The sequence below is a fragment of the Scyliorhinus torazame genome, chromosome 9 (assembly GCF_047496885.1).
Source record: "Scyliorhinus torazame isolate Kashiwa2021f chromosome 9, sScyTor2.1, whole genome shotgun sequence".
Taxonomy (NCBI): domain Eukaryota; kingdom Metazoa; phylum Chordata; class Chondrichthyes; order Carcharhiniformes; family Scyliorhinidae; genus Scyliorhinus; species Scyliorhinus torazame.
Window position 1 is genome coordinate 271,841,405 of NC_092715.1, and position 22,802 is coordinate 271,864,206.

Here is a 22,802-nt window from a genome sequence, read left to right on the forward strand (position 1 = left end):
CTTCCCAGAATCCTTAAATTCTGGAAAAGTCCCAGAGAATTGGAACAGTGCACCACCCTTATTCAAAAAGGGTGGGACACAAACAAAACAGGTAACTATCGGCCAGTTAGCTGAACTTTTGTCACTGGGAAAATGTTCGAGTCCATTGAAGGATGTAATAGCAGAGCATTTCAAAATACACAATATAATCAAGCATAGGCAACATGGCTTCATGAAGGGGAAATCATGCCTGACACATTTATTAGAATTCTTTGAGGTGGTAATGTGCAGGATAGATAGAAACATAGAAACTAAGAGCAGGAGGAGGCCATTCAGCCCTTCGAGCCTGCTCCGCCATTCAACGCGATCAACTCAGTAACCAATTTCCCCACCATGACCTTTCATCTTGTTAGCCCCAAGAGCTACATCTAACTCCATCTTGAAAACATAAAATGTTTTGGCCTCAACTGCTTTCTGTGGTAACGAGTTCCACAGGCTCACCACTCTCTGGGTGAAGAAATTGCTCCTCATCTCTGTCCTAAATAGTCTACTCTGTATCCTCAGACTGTGACCCGTGGTTCTGGACACCCCCACCATCAGGAACATCCTTCCTGCATTTACCCTGTTAGAATTTTGTAGGTTTCCATGAGATCCCCCCTCATTATTCTGAACTCCAGCGGATACAATCCTAACCGACTCAATCTCTCCTCGTACGACAGTCCCACCATCCCAGAAATCAGTCTGGGAAACCTTCTCTGCACTCTCTCTTTCGCACGAACATCCTTCCTCAGATAAGGAGAGCAAAACTGCACTCAATATTCCATATTGTGCCTCACCAAGGCCCTGTATAACTGCAGCAAGACATCCCTGTTCCTGTACTCAAATTCTCTCGCTATGAAGGCCAGTGTACCATTGCCTCTTTACCGCCTGCTGTACCTGCATGCTTACCTTCAGTGACTGGTGGTTGAGGACGCCCAGGTCTCATTGCACATTCACGTCTCTTAATTTATAGCCATTCAGATAATAATCTGCCTTCCTGTTTTGCTATCAAATTGGATAACATCAGATTTGTCCACATTACACTGACATGTATTTTCCCACTCACTCAGCTTGTCCAAATCACACTGAAAGATCTTGGCATCCTCCTCACAGCTCACCCTCCCACCCAGCCTTGTATCATCTGCAAATTAGGAGATATTGCATTTAGACCCACCATCTAAATCATTAATATATTTTGTGAATAGCTGGGGTCCTAGCACTGATCCCTGCGGTACCCCACTAGTCACTGCTGGGGTCTCAGCACCGATCCCTGCGGTACCCCACTAGTCACTGCTGGGGCCCCAGCACCTATCCCTGTGGTGCCCCACTAGTCACTGCTGGGGCCCCAGCACCGATCCCTGCGGTACCCCACTAGTCACTGCCTGCTAGTGGTGAATCTGTGGAACTCTTTACTGCAGAAGGCTGTGGAGGCCAAATCACTGAGTGTCTTTAAGACAGAGATAGATAGGTTCATGATTAATAAGGGGTTTAGGGGTTATGGGGAGAAGGCAGGAGAATGGGGATGAGAAAAATATCAGCCATGATTGAATAGCGGAGCAGAGTCGATGGGCCGAGTGGCCTAATTCTGCTCCTATGTCTTATGGTAGTTGATTCTGAGATGCCAATTTAGAAAAGACCCATTACTTCCTACTCTTTGTTTCCTACAACCAACCAGTTTTCTATCCAACTCGGTGCATTACCCTCAATCTCAAGCACTTTAATTTTACACTAAATCTCTTATGGTGCAGCACGGTAGCACAGCACCAGGGTCCCAGGTTCGATTCCCGGCTTGGGTCACTGTCTGTGTGGAGTCTGCACGTTCTCCCCGTGTCTGCGTGGGTTTCCTCCGGGTGCTCCGGTTTCCTCCCACAAGTCCCAAAGACGTGCTGTTGGGGAATTGGGCATTCTGAATTCTCCCTCTGTGTACCCGAACAGGTGCCGGAATGTGGCGACTAGGGGCTTTTCACAGTAACTTCATTGCAGTGTTAATGTAAGCCTACTTGTGACAATACAAAGAACAAAGAACAAAGAAATGTACAGCACAGGAACAGGCCCTTCGGCCCTCCAAGCCCGTGCCGACCATACTGCCCGACTAAACTACAATCTTCTACACTTCCTGGGTCCGTATCCTTCTATTCCCATCCTATTCATATATTTGTCAAGATGCCCCTTAAATGTCCCTATCGTCCCTGCTTCCACTACCTCCTCCGGTAGCGAGTTCCAGGTACCCACTACCCTCTGCGTAAAAAACTTGCCTCGTACATCTACTCTAAACCTTGCCCCTCTCACCTTAAACCTATGCCCCCTAGTAATTGACCCCTCTACCCTGGGGAAAAGCCTCTGACTATCCACTCGGTCTATGCCCCTCATAATTTTGTATACCTCTATCAGGTCGCCCCTCAACCTACTTTGTTCCAGTGAGAACAAACCGAGTTTATTCAATCGCTCCTCATAGCTTATGCCCTCCATACCAGGCAACATTCTGGTAAATCTCTTCTGCACCCTCTCTAAAGCCTCCACATCCTTCTGGTAGTGTGGCGACCAGAATTGAACACTATACTCCAAGTGTGGCCTAACTAAGGTTCTATACAGCTGCAACATGACTTGCCAATTCTTATACTCAGTGCCCCGGCCAATGAAGGCAAGCATGCCGTATGCCTTCTTGACTACCTTCTCCACCTGTGTAGCCCCTTTCAGTGATCTGTGGACCTGTACTCCTAGATCTCTTTGACTTTCAATACTCTTGAGGGTTCTACCATTCACTGTATATTCCCTACCTGCATTAGACCTTCCAAAATGCATTACCTCGCATTTGTCCGGATTAAACTCCATCTGCCATCTCTCCGCCCAAGTCTCCAGACAATCTAAATCCTGCTGTATCCTCAGACAGTCCTCATTGCTATCCGCAATTCCACCAACCTTTGTGTCGTCTGCAAACTTACTAATCAGACCAGTTACATTTTCCCCCAAATCATTTATATATACTACAAAGAGCAAAGGTCCCAGCACTGATCCCTGTGGAACACCACTGGTCACAGCCCTCCAATTAGAAAAGCATCCCTCCATTGCTACCCTCTGCCTTCTATGGCCTAGCCAGTTCTGTATCCACCTTGCCAGTTCACCCCTGATCCCGTGTGACTTCACCTTTTGTACGAGTCTACCATGAGGGACCTTGTCAAAGGCCTTGCTGAAGTCCATATAGACAACATCTACTGCCCTACCTGCATCAATCATCTTAGTGACCTCCTCGAAAAACTCTATCAAGTTAGTGAGACACGACCTCCCCTTCACAAAACCGTGCTGCCTCTCACTAATACGTCCATTTGCTTCCAAATGGGAGTAGATCCTGTCTCTAAGAATTCTCTCCAGTAATTTCCCTACCACTGACGTAAGGCTCACCGGCCTGTAGTTCCCGGGATTATCCTTGCTACCCTTCTTAAACAGAGGAACAACATTGGCTATTCTCCAGTCCTCCGGGACATCCCCTGAAGACAGCGAGGATCCAAAGATTTCTGTCAAGGCCTCAGCAATTTCCTCTCCAGCCTCCTTCAGTATTCTGGGGTAGATCCCATCAGGCCCTGGGGACTTATCTACCTTAATATTTTTTGAGACACCCAACACCTCGTCTTTTTGGATCACAATGTGACCCAGGCTATCTACACCCCCTTCTCCAGACTCAACATCTACCAATTCCTTCTCTTTGGTGAATACTGATGCAAAGTATTCATTTAGTACCTCGCCCATTTCCTCTGGCTCCACACATAGATTCCCTTGCCTATCCTTCAGTGGGCCAACCCTTTCCCTGGCTACCCTCTTGCTTTTTATGTACGTGTAAAAAGCCTTGGGATTTTCCTTAACCCTATTTGCTAATGACTTTTCGTGACCCCTTCTAGCCCTCCTGACTCCTTGCTTAAGTTCCTTCCTACTTTCCTTATATGCCACACAGGCTTCGTCTGTTCCCAGCCTTTTAGCCCTGACAAATGCCTCCTTTTTCTTTTTGACGAGGCCTACAATATCACTCGTCATCCAAGGTTCCCGAAAATTGCCGTATTTATCTTTCTTCCTCACAGGAACATGCCGGTCCTGTATTCCTTTCAACTGACACTTGAAAGCCTCCCACATGTCAGATGTTGATTTGCCCTCAAACATCCGCCCCCAATCTATGTTCTTCAGTTCCCGCCTAATATTGTTATAATTAGCCTTCCCCCAATTTAGCACATTCATCCTCGGACCACTCTTATCCTTGTCCACCAGTACTTTAAAACTTACTGAACTGTGGTCACTGTTACCGAAATGCTCCCCTACTGAAACATCTACCACCTGGCCGGGCTCATTCCCCAATACCAGGTCCAGTACCGCCCCTTCCCTAGTTGGACTGTTTACATATTGTTTTAAGAAGCCCTCCTGGATGCTCCTTACAAACTCCGCCCCGTCTAAGCCCCTGGCACTAAGTGAGTCCCAGTCAATATTGGCGAAGTTGAAGTCTCCCATCACCACAACCCTGTTGTTTTTACTCTTTTCCAAAATCTGTCTACCTATCTGCTCCTCTATCCCCCGCTGGCTGTTGGGAGGCCTGGAGTATACCCCCAACATTGTGACTGCACCCTTCTTATTCCTGATCTCTACCCATATAGCCTCACTGCCCTCTGAGGTGTCCTCTCGCAGTATAGCTGTGATATTCTCCCGAACAAGTAGCGCAACTCCACCTCCCCTTTTACATCCCCCTCTATCCCGCCTGAAACATCTAAATCCTGGAACGTTTAGCTGCCAATCCTGCCCTTCCCTCAACCAGGTCTCTGTAATGGCAACAACATCATAGTTCCAAGTAGTAATCCAAGCTCTAAGTTCATCTGCCTTACCCGTAATGCTCCTTGCATTAAAACATATGCACTTCAGGCCACCAGACCCGCTGTGTTCAGCAACTTCTCCCCGTCTGCTCTGCCTCAGAGCCACACTGTCCCTATTCCCTAGTTCTCCCTCAATGCTCTCACCTTCTGACCTATTGCTCCCGTGCCCACCCCCCTGCCATACTAGTTTAAACCCTCCCGTGTGACACTAGCAAACCTCGCGGCCAGGATATTTATGCCTCTCCGGTTTAGATGCAACCCGTCCTTCTTATACAGGTCACACCTGCCCCGGAAGAGCTCCCAGTGGTCCAGATAACGGAAACCCTCCCTCCTACACCAGCTGTTTAGCCACGTGTTTATCTGCTCTATCTTCCTATTTCTAGCCTCACTGGCACGTGGCACAGGGAGTAATCCCGAGATTACAACCCTCGAGGTCCTGTCTTTTAACTTTCTGCCTAGCTCCCTGAACTCCTGCTGCAGGACCTCATGCCCCTTCCTGCCTATGTCGTTAGTACCAATATGTACAACGACCTCTGCCTGTTTGCCCTCCCCCTTGAGGATTCCCTCTACCCGTTCGGAGACATCCTGGACCCTGGCACCAGGGAGGCAACATACCATCCTGGAGTCTCTTTCACGTCCACAGAAGCGCCTATCTGTGCCCCTGACTATAGAGTCCCCTATTACTATTACTCTTCTGCGCTTTGACCCTCCCTTCTGAACATCAGAGCCAGCCGTGGTGCCACTGCTCTGGCTGCTGCTGTTTTCCCCTGATAGGCTATCCCCCCCGACAGTATCCAAAGGGGTATATCTGTTCGAGAGGGGGACAACCACAGGGGATTCCTGCACTGACTGCCTGCCCTTTCTGGTGGTCACCCATTTCTCTGCCTGCACCTTGGGTGTGACCACATTTACATAACTGCGATCTATGACGCTTTCCGCCACCTGCATGCTCCTAAGTGCATCCAATTGCTGCTCCAACCGAACCATGCGGTCTGTGAGGAGCTCCAGTTGGGTGCACTTTCTGCAGATGAAGCCATCCGGGACGCTGGAAGCCTCCCGGACCTGCCACATCTCACAGTCAGAGCATAGCACCCCTCTAACTGACATTGCGTCAATTAATTAAAATTTGTCTTTTTTTTTTTAAATACTTTTTTTTAAAATTTCAAAGTTACTGTCAACTATCTGTTTCCTAGCACTAGATTTCTAATAGAAATGCGATAGCTAACTATAATACTCTCCGATCTCTGGCTTAGATATCCTCTAAATTATAATTAAGTTATTATGTTTAATTAGTTCCCAAATACTCAAATTTTTTTAAAATTTAGGTTAGAATCCCAACCAGCCACTCTGGCCACAGCTTTTCTGTGATGTCACTTTAGTTTCCCCCCGACACACACAATTTGAAAAAAGGTATAAAAGTAAAAATAACTTACTTACCTTCTGAGTGTCTTAGATGTTCTCAGGTTCTCTCGCTGACAGAGACTGCTCCTCCACCTCCGAACCTTGACCTGCACAATGCTAATAATAATATAATAATAAAATATGGCACTTACCTTACACCAATGGGTCTTATTATTAGGTTAGAGGAGGAGGGCGGGTGGGAGACACTACACGTGTAGTGTCTCGGGTTTCCTCTCCACCAGAATTTATTGGTTGGGGGGTGGGGGGGGGGGGGGGGGGGGGGACTTGCCAGAGGTCCGCGGGTCGAACTTCCGGTTCCCGCCTTATATAAAAACAAATAAAACAGAAAAGAAGAACAGACACGGGACCAGGCAAGGCTTTTAAATACACTACTCACCTCCAAGAAGGCCCCTGCGCACCGCTGCCGCCGAAATCCAAAGGGCTGCTCCTGTAAAGGCAAGGCTTTATAAAGTAAGTACTCACCTCCCAGAAGGCCCCTGCGCACCGCTGCCGCCGAAATCCAAAGGGCTGCTCCTGTAAAGATAAGGCTTTTAAATACGCTACTCACCTCCAAGAAGGCCCCTGCGCACTGCTGCCGCCGAAATCCAAAGGGCGAAATCCAAATAATAATAAAGATTATTATTATTATATACCATAGATTGGCCACCTTTCCCGTTTTACTTTTGTGCCAGACAGGAATAAACAATTGTTGCTGTTCCCCATGCATTTCTTGAATGTTTGCCATTGTCTATCCACTGTCATCCCTTTAAGTAACGTTTCCCAATCCATCATAGCTAACTCGTGCCTCACATCATCGTAGTTTCCTTTATTAAGATTCAGGGCCATCATCTCAGAATCAACTACCACTTCCTTCCTTAGATACAGGGCCCAAAACTGCTCACGATACTCCAAATGGGGTCTGACCAGAGCCTTGAGGAACTAAATAAGTACTTTGCGTCAGTCTTCACAGTAGAAGACATGAGTAATATCCCAACAATTCCAGAGAGTCAGGGGGCAGAGTTGAATATGGTAGCCATCACAAAGGAGAAAGTGCTAGAGAAACTAAGAGGTCTAAAAATTGATAGATCTCCGGGCCCAGATGGGCTTCATCCTAGAGTTCTAAAGGAGATAGCTGAAGAAATAGTGGAGGCGTTAGTTATGATCTTTCAAAAGTCACTGGAGTCAGGGAAAGTCCCAGAGGATTGGAAAATCGCTGTTGTAACCCCCCTGTTCAAGAAGGGATCAAGGAAAAAGATGGAAAATTATAGGCCAATTAGCCTAACCTCGGTTGTTGGCAAGATTCTAGAATCCATTGTTAAGGATGAGATTTCTAAATTCTTGGAAATGCAGGGTCGGATTAGGACAAGTCAGCATGGATTTAGTAAGGGGAGGTCGTGCCTGACAAACCTGTTAGAGTTCTTTGAAGAGATAACAAATAGGTTAGACCAAGGAGAGCCAATGGATGTTATCTATCTTGACTTCCAAAAGGCCTTTGATAAGGTGCCTCATGGGAGACTGCTGAGTAAAATAAGGGCCCATGGTATTCGAGGCAAGGTACTAACATGGATCGACAATTGGCTGTCAGGCAGAAGGCAGAGAGTTGGGATAAAAGGTTCTTTTTCGGAATGGCAACCGGTGACGAGTGGTGTCCCGCAGGGTTCAGTGTTGGGGCCACAGCTGTTCTCTTTATATATTAACGATCTAGATGACGGGACTGGGGGCACTCTGGCTAAGTTTGCCGATGATACAAAGATAGGTGGAGGGGCAGGTAGTATGGAGGAGGTGGGGAGGCTGCAGAAAGATTTAGACAGTTTAGGAGAGTGGTCCAAGAAATGGCTGATGAAATTCAACGTGGGCAAGTGCGAGGTCTTGCACTTTGGAAAAAAGAATAGAGGCATGGACTATTTTCTAAACGGTGACAAAATTCATAATGCTGAAGTGCAAAGGGACTTGGGAGTCCTAGTCCAGGATTCTCTAAAGGTAAACTTGCAGGTTGAGTCCGTAATTAAGAAAGCAAATGCAATGTTGTCATTTATCTCAAGAGGCTTGGAATATAAAAGCAGGGATGTACTTCTGAAGCTTTATGAAGCATTAGTTGGGCCCCATTTCGAATACTGTGAGCAATTTTGGGCCCCACACCTCAGCAAGTACATACTGGCACTGGAGCGGGTCCAGCGGAGATTCACACGGATGATCCCAGGAATGGTAGGCCTAACATACGATGAACGTCTGAGGATCCTGGGATTATATTCATTGGAGTTTAGGAGGTTGAGGGGAGATCTAATAGAAACTTACAAGATAATGAATGGCTTAGATAGGGTGGATGTAGGGAAGTTGTTTCCATTAACAGGGGAGACTAGGACCCGGGGGCACAGCGTTAGAATAAAAGGGAGTCACTTTAGAACAGAGATGAGGAGAAATTTCTTCAGCCAGAGAGTGCTGGGTCTGTGGAATTCATTGCCACGGAGGGCGGTGGAGGCCGGCACGTTGAGTGTCTTTAAGACAGAAGTTGATAAATTCTTGATTTCTCGAGGAATTAAGGGCTATGGAGAGAGAGCGGGTAAATGGAGTTGAAATCAGCCATGATTGAATGGTGGAGTGGACTCGATGGGCTGAATGGCCATACTTCCGCTCCTATGTCTTATGGTCTTATACAACCTCAGAAGTACATCCCTCTTGACATGAATGCTGACATTGCATTTGCCTTCTTAACTGCCGGCTGACTGCATCACTCTCCACCTTAATGGAAAATTCTAACATGCTGACATGTCTTTGTTCTTAATCGTGGTTTCCCACCCACTGAAATTAAATGAAAACCGCTTATTGTCACAAGTATGCTTCAAATGAAGTTACTGTGAAAAGCCCCTAGTCGCCACGTTCCGGCACCTGTTCGGGGAGGCTGGTACGGGAATTGAACCGTGCTGCTGGCCTGCCTTGATCTGCTTTAAAAGCCAGCGATTTAGCCCTGTGCTAAACCAGCCACAGACGACACTGGTCTCAATCTCACGCCCCTCTGCCCTCAGCCCCTCTGCTCTCAGCCCCTCTGCTCTCAGCCCCTCTGCCCTCAGCCCCTCTGCCCTCAGCCCCTCTGCCCTCAACCCCTCTGCCCTCAGCCCCTCTGCCCTCAGCCCCTCTGCCCTCAACCCCTCTGCCCTCAGCCATCAGCCCCTCTGCCCTCAACCCCTCTGCCCTCAACCCCTCTGCCCTCAAACCCTCTGCCCTCAACCTCTGCCCTCAACCCCTCTGCCCTCAACCCCTCTGCCCTCAGCCCCTCTGCCCTCAGCCCCTCTGCCCTCAACCCCTCTGCCCTCAACCCCTCTGCCCTCAACCCCTCTGCCCTCAACCCCTCTGCCCTCTACCCCTCTGCCCTCAACCCCTCTGCCCTCAGCCCCTCTGCCCTCAGCCCCTCTGCCCTCAGCCCCTCTGCCCTCAACCCCTCTGCCCTCAACCCCTCTGCCCTCAACCCCTCTGCCCTCAACCCCTCTGCCCTCAGCCCCTCTGCCCTCAGCCCCTCTGCCCTCAGCCCCTCTGCCCTCAACCCCTCTGCCCTCAACCCCTCTGCCCTCAACCCCTCTGCCCTCAACCCCTCTGCCCTCAACCCCTCTGCCCTCTACCCCTCTGCCCTCAACCCCTCTGCCCTCAGCCCCTCTGCCCTCAACCCCTCTGCCCTCAACCCCTCTGCCCTCTACCCCTCTGCCCTCAACCCCTCTGCCCTCAGCCCCTCTGCCCTCAGCCCCTCTGCCCTCAACCCCTCTGCCCTCCCAGAACCAGGATTGGGTCCCACTTGTCCTCACTTTTCATCCACTAGCCTCCGCATTCAAAGAATCACCCTCCGCCAGTTCCGGCTACTCCAGCATAATGACACCACCAAACACATCTTCCCCTCACTCCCTCTGTCAGCATTCCACAGGGACCGTTCCCTCCGGGATACCCTGCTCCACTCTTTCCTTCACCCCCAACACCTCACCCTCTTCCCATGGCACCTTCCCATCCAATCGCAGAAAGTGTAACACCAGCCCCTTTACCTCCTTCCTGCTCACCATCCCACGGATTAAACACACTTTTAAAGTGAGGCATGAACGAGAGAACAGGCCATCCTAGACTAGGTACTGTGTAATCAGAATGGAATTGGCAATCTAGTTCTGCGAGACTTATTGGGGATGAGCGACCATAATGTGACAGAATTATTCATCAAGATGGAGAGTAAAGTAGTTGATTCTGAGACTGGGGTCCTGAATCTTAGTAAAGGAAACTACAATAATATAAGGCACAAGTTGGCAGTGATGGATTGGGAAACGGTACTTATGGGATGACAGCTGGGGCTGGTTTAGCACACTGGGCTAAATCGCTGGCTTTTAAAGCAGACCAAGGCAGGCCAGCAGCGCGGGTTCAATTCCCGTACCAGACTCCCCGAACAGGCGCCGGAATGTGGCGACTAGGGGCTTTTCACAGTAACTTCATTTGAAGCCTACTTGTGACAATAAGCGATTTTCATTTCATTTCATTTCACAGTGGATAGACAATGACAAATATTCAAGGAACGCATGGAGGAACTGCAATAATTGTTCATTCCTGTCTGGCACAAAAATAAAACAGCAAAGGTGGCCAATCCATGGCTTACAAGGGAAATTAGAGATAGTATTCGATCCAGGGAAGGAACATACAGATTGGCCAAGATGAACAACAGGTCTGTGGATTGGGAGCAGTTTAGAATTCAGCAAAGTAGGACCAAGGAATTGATTAAGAAGGGGAAAATAGAGTATGAGAGTAAGCTAGAAGGGAACATAAAAACTGACTGTAAAAATTTCTATCGGTACATGAGGAGAACAAGATTGGTGAAGATAAATGTAGGTTCCTTACAGTCAGAAACAGGGAATTTATAACAGGGAACAAAGAAATGACTGAGCAACTAAATACAGGCGTTGGTTCTGTCTTCACAAGTGAGAACACAAACAAGATACCAGAAATGTTAGGAAACGCAGGGTTTAGTGAGAGGGAGGAACTGAAGGAGATCAATATTAGCTGAGAAATGGTGTTGGAAAAATTGATTGGATTGGGCAACACGGTAGCACAAGTGATTCGCACTGTGGCTTCACAGCTCCAGGGTCCCAGGTTCGATTTCCTGTTGGGACACTGTCTGTGCAGAGTCTGCACGTTCTCCCTGTGTCTGCGTGGGTTTCCTCCGGGTGCTCCGGTTTGCTCCCACAATCCAAGGAGGTGCAGGTTAGGTGGATTGGCCAGGGTAAATTGCCCTTGATGACCAAAAGAGGTTAGGAGGGGTTATTGGATTACGGGGATAGGGTGGAAGTGAGGGCTTAAGTGGGTCGGTGCAGACTTGATGGGCCGAATGGCCTCCTTCTGCACTGTATGTTCTATGCTCTCTGTTCTGTGAAGACTGATAAATCCCCAGGGCCTGATAATCTACATCCTAGAGTGCTTAAGGAAGTGGCTCTAGACGTAGATGCAATGGTGGTCATCTTCCAGGATTCTATAGACTGCAGAAGAATTCCTGCAGATTGGAGGGTGGCTAATGTAACTCCACTATTTAAAAAGGGAGGTAAAGAGAAAACAGGGAATTATAGACCAGTCAGCCTGACGTCGATAGTGGGGGAAATTTGTGAATCTATTTTCAAAGATTTAATGGCTGAGTACTTAAAAAATAGTGGCAGGATCGGACAGAGTCAGCATGGATTTATAAAGGGGGAATCATGCTTGACAAATCTACTGGAATTCTTTGAGGATGTAACTAGTGGAATTGGGGAAGGGGAGCCAGTGGATGTGGTATGTTTGGACTTTCAGAAGGATTTTGACAAAGTCCCACATAAGAGATTTGTGTGTAGAATTAAAGCGCATGAGATTGGGGGTAGTGTACTGAGATGGATAGAAAACTGGTTGGCAGACAGGAAACAAAGAGTAGGAATTAACATTTTTTTTTCAAATGACAGGCAGTGACTAGTGGGGTATCACAGGGATCGGTGCTGGGACCCCAGCCATTCACAATATACATTAATGATTTAGATGAGGGTACAAAATATAATACCTCCAAATTTGCAGATGACACAAAGTTGGCTGGGAGGGTGAGCTGTGAGGAGGATGCAGAGATCCTCCGTGTGATTTGAATAAGTTGAGTGAGAGGGTAAATGAATGGCAGATTCAGTATAATTTGGAGAAATGTGAGGTTGTCCACTTTGGTGGCAAAAACGGCAGGCAGATTATTATCACAATGGCCATAAATTAGGAGAGGGGAATGTGCAACGAGACCTGGGTGTCCTCGTACATCAGTCACTGAAGGTAAGCATGCAGGTACAGCAGGCGGTAAAGAAGGTAAATGGTATGTTGGCCTTCATTGCAAGAGGATTCGAGTACAGGAGCAGGGATGTGTTGCTGCAATTATACAGGAGCTTTGGTGAGGCCACACCTGGAGTATTGTGTGCAGTTTTGCTCTCCTTATCTGAGGAAGGATGTTCTAGCTCTAGAAGTAGGGCAGCAAAGATTTCCCAGACTGATTCCTGGGATGGCAGTACCGACGTATGAGGAGAGATTGAATCGGTTAGGATTGTATTTGCTGGAGTTCAGAAGAATGAGGGGGGATCTCATTGAAACCTATAAATTTCTAACAGGACTGGACAGGGGAGATGCAGGAAGGATGTTGCCGATGGTGGGTGTGTCCAGAACCAGGGGTCACAGTCTGAGGATACGGGGGAGACCATTTAGGACAGAGATGAGGAAAGATCTCTTCACCAAGGGAGTGTTTGATCTGTGCAATTCATTACGACAGGAAGTAGTTGAAGCCAAAATATTTTATGTTTTCTAGAAGCAGATAGATATAGCACTTGGGGCGAAGGAGATCAATGGATATGGGGGGAAAGCGGGATTAGGCGATTGAGTTGGATGATCAGCCATGATAATGAATGGCGGAGCAGGCTCGAAGGGCCGAATGGCCTCCTCCTGCTCCTATTTCCTACGTTTCTATGATTCCTGCTATTGGCTGAGATCTAAACCAGTTCCTTGCACAGGTTTCAGTATCCCCTTAAATCAGTTTTTTTCCCTTTGATCTCTCCCTTATATTACCCACTTCCCTTAGAACCGTTCTATCCCGACTTAACTACCTTCATCTCTTGCTTTTTGTTTTTAGAATTTAAAAGAGAAGTAAATTTACTTCATCCACCTTCCCTGTGACACTTTAACCTCACGCCTTGCATATCTTATCCTTTGAATCCTAACATCCATTCATGTTCTGTCCCCCTTCTTAGTAAATTGCCTCAGGTAAACATCTATTTGCAGTGTTTGTAGGCTCATTAACATATCAGATGCACAGTTTAGATTCACACAGTCACTCTGTCCCTGGCCTTAACTATCTTACTACGAGTTTAAAAATATTCCAATTTCTAGGATTTCCCTGGTATGTTTTCCTGATGCCTACCGCTATGTCTAAGTGATGGGACGTCCTCCACAGCAGGGGGTAGAGGCAGCCTGTGGAGTTGTTGGCCTAGTTGCCTTTGATGAGTTCGGCGGCCATCTTCTGGGGAGCCCAGGTTTGAAGCGCTCCGGCTGGCTTTGTCTTTCTACCATTCGGCCAGCTGCTTCCCCTGTGGTGACAGAGGACAAGGCTGAAGGTGTCAGAGGCTGAAGGGATTCGGAGGGAGCGGACAATTTCTGAGAGTCTTGAATGATCCAGAGGTGTCCAGCCGCTGCTCCTCCTCCCTCAGGTGCCCGAGTCCTGTTGAGGGAGAGGACACCTGGAAGGGAGTTGAGGTGCCCCATTCTCTCTCACGTTACCACGGCAAGAACCCACTCATGAACTTGCCCCCTCCTTCTACTGACACGTGCCTGTGCGCTGACCACCAGATTGTACAGCCCCTCGTGAACCAGTGGTAAAATTCACCGAGGTGTGTGTACCTGAGCTGTTGGAGGTTGTAATTGAGCGCTGTGATGCCTCTAAAGATGTGGAACACTCTCTTCCCCTTCGTTCTCTTGTGCCTCCTTTCTGAGTCGTAGCTGGAAAAGAAGTGCTGGTCTTTGTCTGGCCTTGGTCTCTTCCTGGAGACATCTGCAGGTGATAAAGAAGAGCATGAGTGACAGCATCAGCTGCCTCCAAGATGGAGGCACATTTGACCCTGAGCTTTCCATTGAATGGCGGAATCCTTACTATCTGTATGGCCAAGGCAAGCTCCCCATCGCTGATGGCTCGTTTCACTCGACTCCTGCGACTTCGGAAACCCGCTACTTGAACTCAGTTAGAGTGGTCGACTCCCTCTGGTCTCCTCCCATTGTGCAAGGTTTTGGTGCATCCTATCCTGCTCAAAGAAGAGAACACTTGAGAGGGGTTGCACATTACATTGGTTGGAACATTGTATTTCGGTTCATTCCTCTTCACCTCCCCTTGTAAGATAGCCCACTTTCGTGTGGCAAGGTATCAATGGTGCAAATGTGGCAGAGGTTGTGGACCAGCTGCCCACAGAGTGCGTCCACATGCAAGAGGAAGGCTCATACATGTCTGTGATGTGGCGGCTGCTACATTGTGTAGAAGGTTATGGCATGGTTTCCAGTCAGTCTCCCCTCCCGTACCAGCCTCCCCGAACAGGTGCCGGAATGTGGCGACTAGGGGCTTTTCACAGTAACTTCATTTGAAGCCTACTCGTGACAATAAGCGATTTTCATTTTTCATTTCATTTTTCAGCAGCAAACAGTCCAGGGGCGGGATTCCCCCCCCCCCCCCCCCCGCCGTGTCGGAGAATCGCCAGAGGATGGCATGAATCCCGCCCCCGCCGGCTGCTGAATTCTCCGGCGCCGGGGTTTTGGCGGGGCGGGAATCGGCCACGCCGGTCGGGGACCGTTGGCAGCGGTCCCCCCGGCAATTCTCCGACCCGCAATGAGCCGAGGAGCTGCCCGTTTTAGGCCGGTCTGCCGGCGTACCTACCGGCGGGACCTGGCTGCGCGGGCGGCCTCCGGGGTCCACGGGGGGATCTGGCCCTGGGAGGTGCTCCAACGGTAGCCTGGCCCGCGATCGGGGCCCAACAATCCGCGGGCGGGCCTGTGCCGTAGGGGCACTCTATTCCTCCGTGTCGGCTGCTGTGGTCCTCCGTGATGGCCGACGCGGAGATGAACCTCCCCATGTGCATGCGCTGGGATGACGCCAGCACACGCTGGCACTCCCGCGCATGCGCCAACTCGTGCCAGCCGGCGGAGGCCCTTTGGCACCGGTTGCCGTGGCACCAAGCCCCTTCCGTGCCAGGCGGCGGGGTGCAAACCACTCCGGTGCCGGCCTTGCTCCTGAAGGTGGGGAGGATTCTGCACCTTCGGGGCGGCACGACGCCTGAGTGGTTCATGCCACTCCTTTGCGCCGGAATTGCCCGCCGGTTTTTGCAGAATCCGGCCCCAGGTCTCTGTCCCCATCATGGGCCTCAGATGGGAGAATTATGTAAAATAAAAAGGATTGAATTGGAAATTTGAGGAAGAAAAGTGTGCTGGATGTAACACACCAAGTCAGTGAGCTCCTAGTCAAACAAAAGGCTGGTTAGGAAGTTTCAACCCCAGTAAATACCAGTTCCTTTCAGGCATTACAAGCAGAATAAAGCACTAAGTCCTCTGAAGGTTTCAAATTGATAAATCCTGATTGCAAACCTCCTGGGACCTATGGTCTACGTTTTTTGGGAAAATTATACTGTTCGTGTTGTAGTAAGATTGAGGCATGGGTAGATCTGTCTTGCCTAATGTGACACTCTGATGTTGCAATGTTTACGATACATTCAGGTTTCTTGCCCATTGTTTATTTATCATGAAACAACGGTCCTGGTTTTTAATCCCCCCCCTTCGTTCATCAAAATGAGAAATATGCTTTCACTGGCCTCCTAGAAAGTATCAAATCCCTCCACCAACCTCCGCCGTTGTTGTTTGAAAAAACCTGTTGGTCACATAAAAGTAGGTTGGTCAGATGACTTGCTGTTTGCATCATATGTTGCGACCAGCTAAGTGGCAGATATACCAAAGAATCAATCAGTGGAAGGCTGTTGCAAGGCCTTTTGCTTGGGTATCTATGATTTAGGTGCAAAATAACTGCAAGGAGTAACCTTTGTAAAAGTTGTTTCATCTGCAACCAAAGAAAGCATTTCATCTGTCTTGGCATCTTTTCCCCCACGACAACCCCCTTCCTTCTCTTTCTGGTTACTCTAAGATTATCTCAGTGGTGTGCAGAGAATCGATTTGCAGAATAAAAAGATTGCCTACCTTTCTTCAAGCAGCATTCTCCATACACCAAGTTCCCACCTGGCCAATCCTTCTGGCCTTGCACTCAGTGTAAATAATTGATGTCTCAGTAAATGGCTTAAGGCGAAAATAAAATGATGCACCAAGGCAGGGTTGGTGCCTGTATACTGCGCTGACCCAGGCAGACCCAGACACTCTGACACAATGCCACTAAACATCAAAGGCGATTTTGTTTCTTCCCCCAAAAAATAAATCTTGCCTCCTTGGCGGTGTGTGGAGAATTTACCTTTGGGGTGGGGGAAGGACGCTGCAGCAATAACCTTACAAGGTGGATAACCTTTCTGTGGTGCATGCTCTACATATTTATAAACAACAAAAAACACTAGTTTGGGTTGAATCATATTGCAATGCATTTAGATATGATATCTTAAATATTGTTTTGAGAAGATGATCTGTTCAATTTGTGAATTGAAGCTTATTACCAATGTGTGTGGAGAAAAATATGAACAATTTGCAGACTGTGCAGAAATAAAAGCACAACACACTGCCAGAGTTCAAATGGACACAATATACGTACTCTGTGCAGTTGCACCGACAAATAGAAGAGAAGGTGGAATTCTACTCTGAAAATATTAAGATTTTGCATACATTAGTCCAAAGAGATGTACTTTAATATGCAGTGGGTATAGGGAGAGTCGGAAAGAGACTTTTGTGTGATAGATTAATTAGTCTCTGGGAAATGTAGAAATGCAGATTAGAAAACGAATAGAATGTTGGTAAAGTAGGTTATGCAGGAACTCTACAATATACTCGTCATTTCACATTCGGTCTGTTGTGTTCACATGTGGTTATCACACAACTGAAACATATGAACAAACTTTGGAAATTGCACAGAGGAGAACAGCACTAATCCCAATTGTAAAGAAAAGGTTATAGAAACTAGAACTTTTTTTAAAGTAAAAAGTTAATGAGAATTCCTGATCGAGGTATGTAAAATGGCAGACGGCAGAGGTTGATAAACTTCAAATTAAGCAAGATAACAAGCGCCCAAAGAAAGATAATTGATATTTTAGGGTGTAGATTTTTCAGCTTTGTCCTTTTCCACCTGTATCTCTTGGTCATTGGTTCCCTGTTGGCAGTGTCTGCACAGATGCCAATGCCTCCTAGAGTTGGCCATCATTTATGTAGGAGCATGCACCACACTCCCTCTGCCACTGGGGAACATGTGGTGGTGATGAATAGTAGAAGCACCCCATATGACATGGCAGTGGTGCTGCGATGGAGCACACTGCACCACACACTTAGTGTAGATGAGATGTTGGATGACTAAAACGCTGCCTTTCTTGAAAGGCATTTTTCAATAATGCAGAATATAGTAGCGGGCTAGCTGAAAGTGGTAACATTCGCTAAAACGTCAAATAACAGCAGCAGCAGCAAGGACGTTCTGTGTTGGTGGAAAAACTGGTGTGAAAATAGGGTCAGAAGAAATCTGCCTTGAAGAAGAATCCTTGTAGAATTAATTTGTTCAATAAAACATGTCAATTTATTTAATTTGAATCATTGCTTCTACGTTTTAACATTTCAAAATGATAACCACATACACCAGACCAACACTGGATGTTCACATTTTATACTCGACATATAAGTGCCCCCCCAATCCTTGCTGACTTTGGAAGGATCCGTCGGGCTTCAAAAGTCATCTTATACCCTGCCATGGACAGTAACTCTTCTACTGTGGATGCTTCCTGCACTCACTGAATACATTATCTATTACAAGCTGTTTTAACACTATTGTTGATTGTCCTGTTCTTTGGGAAGACAAGTCCTCTTGACACCTGGGTCAGGATTCTCTTGTGTGACTCATTGGTGCTGTCTGTCTGTCCTCTTGGCTGGTCAGTGATATAACTACTCTGCACGGCTAAGTTGTGGAATGATATCTGAGAAACTAATGTCGCGCTCCCTATAATTGTCCAGGAACATTTACCTTTTTCCAAGGAAACCTGTAGTCTGCTCCTTCAAGACCGTGGTAGCAGCATAGGCTTCATTACATTGCATTGAAGTAGTTCAGTGACAGCCACTAACTATGTTTTCCTCGTCCTGGTGGCAAGACAGTTTTATAAATGCATGTTGTACAGTAGAATATTTACACTTAGATTGATAGGATCTAATTTATTGGAAGTTATACCTTGGCTTTACATTGCTCAGGCCCCATTTAGAATAGCTTCAATTTTGGTAACAGAAAAACCTATTTATGTTGGAAAGCACGCATAAAAAAGGTAATGTATACATCTCAAGTACAGGGATTACAAAAGAGGATAAGGGTATTTTAAAAATTGCACCCAAAAACAAAAACTGATGAGCAGCACCCACAATGAAGTTTGGAATTTTCAAAACTTGTGAATTGCCACCTTCACGCAAAAACGTTTTACAATAATAGCTAATTTTAAAATATTCACTGAACTTAATAATTGCTTTAATGGTCAGCTGGAGAAGGGAAATTACTGATGTGAGGTTTCCAATGTAAGACTTAGCTCGGTGTTAGATATGGAAACAGGGCGTGATGGTCTTGTAGCTGCCAGCAGTTTACTGTCATTATACATTCCAAAAAGCCTGCCATTTCAGAGGTGGAAGAGATTAGCAATGTCAACATCAAGAACAAGACTTTGCTATATTATTCGTTGAGTGTCTGTTCAATGATGTATTTGAGACAACCTCTATTAGGATACAAACAGCAGCAATATTGCTTTTGTATCTCTATGGAATAGAACATTCAGTGATGTTGTATTTTGTAAAGATATTCTGGGAGATCTGACCTCTTCTTGACTCTTTAGCGTTATGCACAAACAAAGGATCAACCTTTGTTAGCCTTTGGAAGGTAGACTGATTATGAAATGAAAGGTTTAACTTTGATTTAACATTTAGAATTGAAGAAAATCAACTTGTTTCCTTGGTGTAAGAAAAATCAAAATAAAAGCTTTAAAAAGTAACTGAATAGTTATTTGGAACATTAAAAACAGGCAGGAGAATGGGATTAAACAGTTGCTGCTTCTGAGAGTTAGCACAGACAAGCCACGCCAATTAGCCACCTCCTCTCTTGTCTAATTCTTTGAATCATAGATAATTAATTAGGATTATCTTGTGATTGCATGAGACTCGGACAACATGCTATGCACTAATTTATAGAGAAAACATAACCCCCAAATTAATACATCTCAATCAAGGTTCCCAAAAATGTTCCTGTCCTCCCAATGTATCTAGAACAGAGATTAATAAAAGCATGAAAACATGTTCAAGAAAGACCACAAGGAACATATGATTAAGTGGTCCAAAAGTTATAAAGGTAACAGAATGAATTATCAAGGAATTTATGAATTCCCAGTTTGCTGGGACCATGGATTGAGGTCAGTTGGAGTTAAAATATATAACGCAAATTGGAACTTTGGCTGTCCTGGTGGTGAATATAGGGGCTAGGAGCAGGAGTACGATATTCGGTCCCTTGAGCCTGCTCCGCCTTTCAACTAGATCATGGCTGAACCTAGGACAGCACAGTGGTTAGCACTACTGCCTCACAGTGCCAGGGACCCGGGTTCAATTCCGGTCTTTGGGTGACTGTGTGGAGTTTGCACGTTCTCCCCGTGTGTGCGTGGGTTTCCTCCGGGTGCTCCGGTTTCCTCCCACAGTCCAAAGATGTGCAGGTTAGATGGATTGGCCATGATAAATTGCCCCTTAGCGTCCAAAAGGTTAGGTGTAGTTATGGGGATGGGGGGGGGGTGCAGATTCAATGGGCCAAATGGCATCTTTCTGCACTGTAGATTTTATGGGCGGGATTCTCCCCTCCCCGGCGGGGCGGGGGGTCCCAGCAGGACGGAGTGGCGTGAACCACTCCGGCATCAGGCCGCCCCAAAGGTGCGGAATCCTCCGCACCTTCAGGGGCTAGGGCCACCCCGGAGTGGTTTGCGCCCCACCGGCTGGCGGGAAAGGGGCTTGGCGCCACGCCAACCGGCGGCGAAGGGCCTCCGCCGGCCGGCGCGAGTTGGCGCATGCGCGGGAGCGCCAGCTCATGCTGGCGTCATCCCCGCGCATGCGCAGGAGGGGTTTGTTTCCACACCGGGAATGGCGGACCGGTACAGCCTCCGGTGTGGAAGGATAGAGTGCCCCCACGGCACAGGCCCGCCCACAGATCGGTGGGCACCGATCGCGGGCCAGGCCACCGTGGGGGCACCTCCCAAGAACCCCGGAGCCCGCCCGCGTCGCCAGGACCTACTCCAATTTTCGCCGGCGGGACTGGCAAAAGACGGGCGGGACTTCGGCCCATCGCGGGCTGGAGAATTCGGGCAGCCCCGGCGGCCATTGAGTCGCGCCGAACCCCGCCATTCTCCAAAGCGGCCAGCGCGACTCACGTCCACCGATTTTTGGGGGGTCGGAGAATTAGGAGGACGGCGAGGGCGGGATTCACCCCGACCCCCGGCGATTCTATGAACTACTACCTCAGTGACATTTTCCCACATTATCCATCAGCACGGTAGCATTGTGGTTAGCATTATGGCTTCACAGCTCCAGGGTCCCAGGTTCGATTCCAGGCTTGGGTCACTGTCTGTGCGGAGTCTGCACGTTCTCTCCCGTGTCTGCGTGGGTTTCCTCCGGGTGCTCCGGTTTCCTCCCACAGCCCAAAGATGTCCAGGTTAGGTAGATTGGCCATGCTAAATTGCCCTTAGTGTCCACAAAAGGTTAAGTGGGGTTAGGGGGATGGTGTGGGGATAGGGTGGAGATGTGGGCTTAGGTAGGGTGCTCGTTCCATGGACCGGTGCAGACTCGATGGGCCGAATAGCCTCCTTCTGCACTGTAGATTCTATGATCCCTGTACCCCCCAATATCAGTAACATCTAGAAATCTGTCGATCTCTGTCTTGGACATACTCAATGACTGAGCCTTCATAGCCCAATGAGGTAGAACATTCCAAAATTTGCCACCGGAATGAAGGCATTCCTTCTCATCGCAGTCTTAAATGGCCTCTCCCTTATTCTGAGACTGTGTTCCCTGGTTCCAGACCCCCCCCCCCCCCCCCCCCCCCCCCCCAGCTCGGGGTGGCATCCTTTCGGCATTTACCCTCTTGAGCTCTGTAACAATTGTGTATATTTCAATGAAACCACCTCTCATTCCTCTAAGCTCTAGAGGATACAGGCCCAACCATCTCCATCTCTCCTCATAAGAAAATCCTGCCATTCCAGGGAGCAGTATGGTGAGACTTTGTTACACTCCCTCTGTGGCAAGTATATCCTTCCTTGGGCAAGGAGACCAAAACTGTACACAATGCTCCAATTGTCATTTCAGCAAGGTTCTATACAATTGCAGAAAGAGGTCTTTGCTCCTGAACTTGAATCCGCTTGACATAAAGGCCAACAGACCATTTACCAAGAATGAGATCCTGTTGGATGAAGTTCCATCTTTGAAACCTGTGATCTGTACCACGTAGAAAGACAAGGTCAGCTGCTGCATGGGAACAAGCTGCGAGTGCCCCTCAAAGTAACTGTGCCATTCCTTCACTGTCATTTGGTCAAAATGCTGGAACTATTTTCCACCACCATCTCAAAGGCAGTCAGGCAGCCCACCCATCCTTCGGCCTACTGAGGTGCTTAAGTGGACAGTTATCTGCCACTTAAAGGCCTCAGTCTGCTTTCACTGCAATGTTTCAGTCTATGGGGTAAGGCAGGTGTCATGGAAAACAGGCCAGCAGCTTTCACTGCACAGGCTGCTGACGGGCAGGGAAGGGCGACTACCTTTTTTTGCAGGCGTCCCTTTATCCCTTGAGGGAATCCCGCCTCCCCCCACCCACACCCAAGATGATGCACCTCCTTCATCCCTTCCTGGTCTCTCTAATCCGAACCCACCCCCACTTCTTGCCTGCCAAAAGTTCCCAGACTTAGCTGAAGTCCGGTACCAATCTTCATTTCTTCCTGAGCATTGTTGTAGTCCCAGCAGTAGTCACTGCCCTCATCAGTCATAGAACATAGAACATTACAGCGCAGTACAGGCCCTTCGGCCCTCGATGTTGCGCTGACCTGTGAAACCACTCTAAAGCCCATCTACACTATTCCCTTATCGTCCAAATGTCTATCCAATGACCATTTGAATGCTCTTAGTGTTGGCGAGTCCACTACTGTTGCAGGCAGGGCATTCCATTTACTCTCTGAGTAAAGAACCTACCTCTGACATCTGCCTTATATCTATCTCCCCTCAATTTAAAGTTATGTCCCCTCGTGCTAGACATCACCATCCGAGGAAAAAGGCTCTCACTGTCCACCCTATCCAATCCTCTGATCATCTTGTATG

At 47.9% G+C, this 22,802-nt stretch overlaps 1 protein-coding gene across 8 annotated transcripts in view; it reads left to right on the plus strand.

Annotated features, from left to right (window-relative positions):
- The window catches only part of cntln (centlein, centrosomal protein), a 725,020-nt gene that overhangs the window by 392,009 nt on the left and 310,209 nt on the right, over window positions 1-22,802 (plus strand). The window lies entirely within an intron of this gene.